At 38.2% G+C, this 7,541-nt stretch overlaps 1 long non-coding RNA gene across 1 annotated transcript; it reads right to left on the bottom strand.

The window, feature by feature from the left end:
• Positions 1-1,236: 1,236 nt before the first annotated feature.
• LOC129691950 (uncharacterized) lies at positions 1,237-7,289 on the bottom strand. The gene is made up of 2 exons (XR_008722583.1): positions 7,234-7,289; positions 1,237-5,109 (listed from the first exon to the last, which is right to left on the bottom strand). It is a non-coding gene; the product is annotated as an uncharacterized LOC129691950 (long non-coding RNA).
• Between the last annotated feature and the right edge of the window lie 252 nt (positions 7,290-7,541).

The following is a 7,541-nucleotide window of genomic DNA, read 5'->3' as shown; positions in this document are numbered from 1 at the left end:
TGCCCAGCAACCTATGACGTCATCATATGTCGACTGCCAGATGGTCACACCTGGAAGGCGTGGTTACTGTGCCCCCTTAAAAGGGCCGCTCCGACACGTGGTCTCTCTCTTACTCTCTTACTCTCATACTCTTCTCTTTCTCTGGGGCGCCCCATCCCCCTTTCCCTCTCTCTTTCCCCACCATGCCCTGCTACCCACTTCCTCCATACCCCCCTAATAAACCTCTCACAGAGAATATTGTTTGTCCCCCTGCTTCATCTCTTTTTAGTTTTTAACACCTAACCCGAATGTGGATGGCACTGTCCCATGGACTACAGTCTTGGGCTGAATAAAAAGGACAGAGAAGAAAGCATGCTTGACATCAGCACTCATCTCTCTCTGCTTGTTGACAGTACACTCAATATGACCAGGTGCCTCGAACCCCTGATACCATGCCTTCCCATCACATGAGACTGTACCCCCAATCTGTGAGCCAAAATGACCCTGCCCTCCTCCAGTAGCTTTCATCACATTTTTCCACAGCACCAAGAAATATGTCTAACACACTATCAAAATATCTACATGTTCCGCTCAAATTTTCTATGAACATAAAATTGCTCTCTTTTTTTAAAGGCCTCTTTTAAAGAAAAACACACAACTAAATAATAATGGTAAAAGACATGTCTCAAAAATTGTAGAATCCTTTTTCTCTTCCTACTCCCTCATTTTTCTTTTTCCTCTGCTGCTTCTTCAAATAGGGCCTTGCTGTGTAACCTAGGCTGGCCCAGCACCGTCACTGCTGGCATTACCAATTGCAAGTACAGTTACTTAAATTTAAAATATTTTATTCTTTTTCCATTGTTAGTTGCTCTGTCCTGCATTACCACTTAGTAAGCAGCTTTTTTTCGGCTTCTTAGCTGATAGCTCCTATCACTGGTACTGCCAGATTCCCTGCTTATGAAATACATTTGCTTCCCACTCTGATCCCACTCTGACATATATATTACAGCCCAGACTGAAACAACCATTACTCTGCAAATGCTAAATGAAACTATGTTACTTCCTTCTTCCACGGATGGTTCCATTCTTTAGGTTTGGTTTAGTTCTGTTGTTGTTGTTGGGTTTTTTTATTTTTTTTTCAAGACAGTTTTTCTGTGTAGCCTTGTGTTAGCGTTACCTTTTAAAACTCTTTTATTTATGCTTCTTAATGCCTCTTCTTTTTTCCACCCCAATCCCTTCCAAAACTGGAATACCAGATAGGAGAGAAAAAAGATTTATTGGGGATTAGGGTGTAGTTTCCTCCTGGTTAGGGTCCTTGGGTTCCTTGGGGCAAGTCCAAAATTTGTTTCAGGATATGTCTGACTTTTTCTCCTCAAACTGCATCAGCAGCAACCAGGAGAAATGGGGGAAGTATCAGCAGCCTTCTCCTTGGAGTCCATTTTTCTGTCTGGGCTCTGGCATTTTTTTTTTCCTGTCTAGAGTCCTCAGATCTAAACTATCTACAGCTGGCAAAGAGCCCCTCTCCGAGTCCACATGAGGCAAATAATCTGCTTCTGTGGACAATCTGAATCAGTCCCACATCCTACACATGGAACCAAAACAAAAACATCTTTACACATCATAAATCAAAACTCCCACAAGAGCCTTGGTTGTCATTCTGTAGACCAGGCTGGCTTTGAACTCAGAGATCTTAAGTGCTGCAAATAAAGGCATGTGCCACTCTCCTGGCTGATGCTTCCACTCTTTGATAGATTTTTAATATACTATTTTTACTAGTAGTAACAGCATTTTGTTTAGCTTTATTTTTAAGCAAATATTTGTTTTTATTTCATAGATTTTTACTTATCTCCTTAATTATCCACACTGCAAACTTAATGAACAAAGCTTATGCTCTCAGAACCCTCTTTTTGAACACCTGCCATAAGAATATCAAAGTTATTTTTAAAAAGCATAGAGCTCTATATAACAACTAATTTTAGCTCCATCTTTACAACATTTAAATATAAACGGGATGTTTTTGCACGAGGCAGTAATTCATTAGTATTCATTTTGTGTGTATTCCACCGGTCTCATAAGTCTTTCAGTTCCATGAAAATTCTTGAAAAGATGGCTCAACTTAATTATTAGGATACAGCTCTGAATACCTTGAAAGAACAAAATACATATTAATATTGGTCCAAATGAAAAGGATAATTCCAAAGGTTTGTGGCTTCTAACCACCCAAGAGACAAAAGAATAAACAATGTGATAATGATATTCCATTTAAAATGCAGGGACAATCCATAGGAACCACCAATATTACAATAGACTTTGTTGCCTCCTTTTGCAAATGCTGCATTTTCACGGAAGCTAATGAAAATAGAGATGAAATCCTTTTCAAATCTAAGTTCACTGTCCAGCCCTCTAGAATTGTAAAAACCAACAAATGGACAGGGACATAGATTCTTTCACTTATACATCCAGAAGTATTTTGGTAAGAGTGGTCGAGAGCTCAATAGAGAATAATGAAAGATGAAAGAAACAAGAAATAAAAAGCATCCCCACTGATGCTTTGGTTTTTCCCTAAAAACTGTCATGATGAAAGAGCAAATGATTTTTCCTTTGCTTATATTTTATATTAACCTTTACCCATCTCCTTGATTATCCCCGCCTTTCCTAACTTGAACAAAGCTTACGCTTTAGCCCTCCCCTCTTTGGAACACCTACTTTAAGAATATCAAATGTATTTTTAAAACATACAGAGCTTCTTTATAGGTTCAGAAAGGGGGTTCTGAGAGTGTGTGCTTTGTTCATTAAGTTGGGAGAAGCATGAATGATTTAGGAGGTGAGAAAAAAAATCAATGAAATGAAAACAAATATTTGCTTAAAAATAAAGCTAAACAAAATGCCATTACTACTACTAAAAAATAGCTCTATTTTTGCTTATGCTAAAAGGATTTTTATCAAGATCAAAAAGATTTTGATCCAACTCTCAATGAAACAAATGGTCCAAGAAGCAGGCTGACCGAGCACATAGAAACAGGTCGAGAGATGAGAATGTAGTTTAATTATCCCTGTCTGGGGAAAGAAAAGGAATTGTTAGTATGTTGAAATTCTTGCTAGAGTGATTTCATCTGGGTAAAAACAAGCCTGTGTATGTCCTAAGGTTCATACACCTCTTAAAAACTGAAGAGATCAGACAAGTAACTTTCACACAAGTCCCAGGGATTTGCTGAATGTACTTGGTCTTAAGCGCTCAGCCTTTCTGGCTCCTCACTAAGTCAGACATAATAACATTTATCCATCATACAAGAGTCACATATGAGCTAACTACATACTATTAAATAGCATGATGAAAACAAAGTTTTGCTTGATTAAGTATTATGACTGCTTTTAAGCTAAAATGAGCATGAAAAATTTTGGCCCAATGACACATTATAAAATCTTTATAATATTATAAATAACAGAAACCATAATGATACTTTAATTCAATTCAAGGGCTGAGCTAGTAAATTGGTAATAATGGGCCCTGAACAAAATCTAATGAGACAACCCATCTTCTTTGCCCATTTTGTAGATTTTTCCCTTTAGGCCTTGAGCAAAGGGAATTAATTTTGTTTTTAAATGACTTAACTATAAAACTTATTTTTTTCCTTTCTTGTGCATATTCTAATTACATGGAAGAATGGGTTTCAAAGTGGATTCATAAGAACTGGGTTCTATAGGCAGTTCTTTCAAATAAATTTTGAGTAATCCATTACAAGAAAATATGAGTAGGATTAGTTTATATCAGACCTAGTGCTGACCCCCAAAAGAATCTCAGCCCCCTCCCCTGAAATAGTTCAGGATGGGTTAAAATTTTCAGTTTTCTTAGTTTTGTGAAGGGAAGGCTTAAAAACCAAGTAAGTGAGAAGTTTTCTTTATTAAAAAAGACCTTTCATTCATTTGGTAGTGGGGGTTGTGGGGTGTGCTTTCATTGATGAGCAGGGAGCATTAGTGGTAACGTGGCTTGTTAGAAGTATCTCCTGATGGACCATGATGGCAGGACTTCTATAAGTGCTTTTCACATCAGGTAAGAATGTAAACACTTTGGAAGGTGTTTCCAGACATACTGAGGGTTGAAGGCATTCCCTGAGGCTGAAAAAAATAAATCCTTCTTGGAAGAGGGACTAAGTGGTACATCTACCACTTAGTGGTATGCCCACCGCAATATTCAATCTATTTATTTATTTTCTTATTTATTTATTTATTTATTCCTTTTTTTTAGTTTGTTTTTTCAAGGCAGGGTTTCTCTGTATAGCCTTGATTATCCTGGACTCGCTTTGTAGACGAGGCTGGCCTTGAACTCACAGATACCCACCCACCCCTGCCTCCTCGAGTGCTGGGATTACAGGTGTGCACCACCACACCTGGCTGTAATATTCAACTTTATAGATTTTTACAAAGGAGCAAGAAATAAGCCAATAATACAATAGAAGACGAAAGCAGGGAATTCAACATTAAAACAAAACCACAAATTATCAACCAATACTAATCATTGTTGGCAATAAGAAAGATGAAAATTGGGAGAAAAATCGTTTTTTAGTTCAATATCATTTTTCTGTGTATCTTCTTGGCAACAGCATTTCTGCTCATTGTAGGATCCTGGATGGTGGTCTTTCTTTGCTGAAGGGGCATCCCCAAAATGGCTCATTAGAGTTTACCCTAACCAGAGGGTAAACTCTAGGGGGGAAATATAATATTTACTGATAAATTCATGTGACTATAAGTCGATTGGAAAGCAAACAAAAAATCCTCTATATGTGTTGATCATAAATGCATCTCAAATTCTAGCCATTCCTAAAACACTTACAATGTTTTTGTGTGTCTAAAAAAGAACTTACCTGATTGTACATCTAGTTAATAGATGCAAAGAAAAATCTGAAAACAGCCAGGAAGCTTAATTTGGTCAGTTGGCATTGCCAGGCATGTGTGCATCATGTCAGCCCCCTTTTGGGCCTCCAGCACGTGATGCCTTTAGTATAGATGACTGTTTCCCGAGCCATCCTTCAGCTAACCATTTGCAAAGGTTCACACAACCTCCATGTGTAGTTTCGGTTTGTCAGCCTGTGACACCCATTAAGAAGCACCTCCACAATGACTCTGCAGTACCTGGAGGGGAAAAAAAATTAGATACAAAAGAAAGTGAAGGAAAAAAGGGGAGCATTAAAAAAGTGAAAAAATACCCACAGCACGTGTGGTGAGAAATGGATGGAACTGCCAATGATCTTTAGTGATTTTTAGAACGGTATGGAATCAGCTAGAACATTGGTACAGAGAACACATACCAAAGTCAATTCTAATTCTAGCTTCCGTACTTGTAAAATACTACTAACCGTATTATAGCATAAGCCTTGTGAAATATTTATTGTATGTATATCTTAGTTTTTCATTTTCTCCTTAAAACTTTTGTATTAAATTTTTCTCCAATTGCAAGTTATAATAATTTCATGTAACTAGTAATTGCTCAGATCTTTCCAGGCTAGATTTAATGTCATACTACTGTCAACTCAATCAATAAATTAAAAAAAAAAAAACCTTACTGTTATGTGTGTTGTGGTTGATGTGGAGCTAGTATGTAGTCAAGTGTTAATTGCCTGTTCCCCAGGAGATCTTTACTGTCTTATGAGCACATCCTCACACACACCAAGTGACGCTGTGTAACTTTGCCTGCACAATTATGCCCAATCGTCTCAGTAAAGTTGCCTACAGCCTGAACTGTGCAAAAGAAGAGGTAGGCAGAGCCAAGGTCAGAGTGCTTTGAAGGTTGTGGTTACAGAAGGAGAATGGGATGTGCAAGAGAGGAAGAAAGGAACAGAGGAAGAAAGGAAGAGAGGAAGGGGAAGAGAGGAAGAGAAGAGAGAAAGAAAAGAGAGAAAGAGAGGAATAGAAAAAGGAGGAAGAGAGGAAGAGGTTGCTGTGGTTTATCAAGGTGTGGTTTAGCACTAGAAGGATGTGGCTGGGAGGAGCTTGCTCTGAAGTTTGATGTGATGGAGAGAAACAGGCCAAATAGAAAATATGTGTGAGTATTATGGGGATTTTGGCAGGGTAGTAGACAAGATAGCTTAGAGGGTTAAGATTTGCCAAATTAAGTTTATTTAAAAATCTAACAGGTCTCTGTATCTGTTATCTATATAATAGCAGGTTAAGAATTAACCACCGTATTAATAATCATGTGAATCAGTAATATTATTAATTATTAATAATCCTTCCACAGAAATGCTTTAGTACAAAAGCAGGCCTGGAACTGATTCAGCCTCCTGTGGTGAAAGCATTTTTCTTTTTCTACCTCTGTAAGTAAATAGTTTCTGTATGTAAAATACTTCATAAGATGTATTTGAAATAACTTTCTAGTCTCCACTTCTAAAACCCCAAAGTAATAATGATAGTAAAAACTAACAGCACAGAAATGCAGTCTTTTAAGATGAAAGGGGTGACTGAGCTCAAGTGTTTTTCTTCTAATTTTAAGAAATCTATCGTTGGCTCTTGGATGCAATTATTCCACTTTTCTAATCACCACTGTTGACTAATCCCTAGGAAGTTTCATCTTTCCTCATGTTTAAATGAAGCTTGACTCTTCCCTCTCCCCCAGACACTGTATAAGAGACATTGATAACTTGTCTTGCTCTTAAACAGATATCACCTGACCACTTGTGTCTTTTTGTTGAAAATAGTGACACAGCCATTTGAGTCTCCTTCACTTTGCTCCAAACATTTTAGGTAGTCTTTTCCTGAAAATGTCTTCCAGGCTAGGGTATCAATTACTCCCAGGTATCTATGGCAGGAGGCAGAGGAGATGGCTCAGCAGGTAAGAACACCTGCTTCTCTTTCAGAGGGTCAAATTCAGTCCCCAGCACCCAAGTCAGGCACCAAGAACTGCGTTCATGTGGATAAACCCAGTTACAGACACACACTGAAAATAAAAAAAGTAAAATCTTTTTTGAAAAGAATGTCCATGGATGCTTACTATTTCAAGATTTCAAAGATTTCTCAAGCTTCTCGACTCATTTATCCTTTATGTGCTATATTGTTACAAGCCTGAAGTCATTCATTCATTCATTCACTCAGTTGTTCATGGAATACACATATATGTGAGGATTACGAGGAGTTCATATTGACATATCAGATGCTATGTCTGAAGTTATTTGGATCACAGAACAGGCCTAATTTTCAGCTCTATCACATTGCCTCTAGCTGATTATATGTCTCCATATGCAAATAAAATGCCACCAGTACCTTTCATCCTGCATGCTTCAGGAGCTCTGTCAGGAAGGGGGATATCACTCTCCTCCCATTGAACTTCACAAGCTGAAACTTTGTTGCAGTGGTGGAAGAGAAGTTGCATGACTTCCGAGAGGTGATTTGCTTTGTGAACTAGAATGAACCAGGCAGTGGTAGTTTTCTCCTTTATTCCCAGCTCTCTCGTTAGTACCAAGTTGATATCAGTTCTCCATCTCCAGGAACTATTGTGGGTAGTGTCTCTTCAGCAATAGGCCTCTCCTCCTCCTCCTCCTCCTCCTCCTCCTCCTCCTCCTCCTCCCCCT

This window comes from Psammomys obesus, unplaced genomic scaffold (assembly GCF_907164565.1).
Source record: "Psammomys obesus unplaced genomic scaffold, mPsaObe1.curated_primary_1811, whole genome shotgun sequence".
In the NCBI taxonomy this organism is placed as follows: Eukaryota; Metazoa; Chordata; class Mammalia; order Rodentia; family Muridae; genus Psammomys; species Psammomys obesus.
Note: the sequence above shows the minus strand (reverse complement) of the source record. Positions and strands in the feature narration are given on the sequence as shown.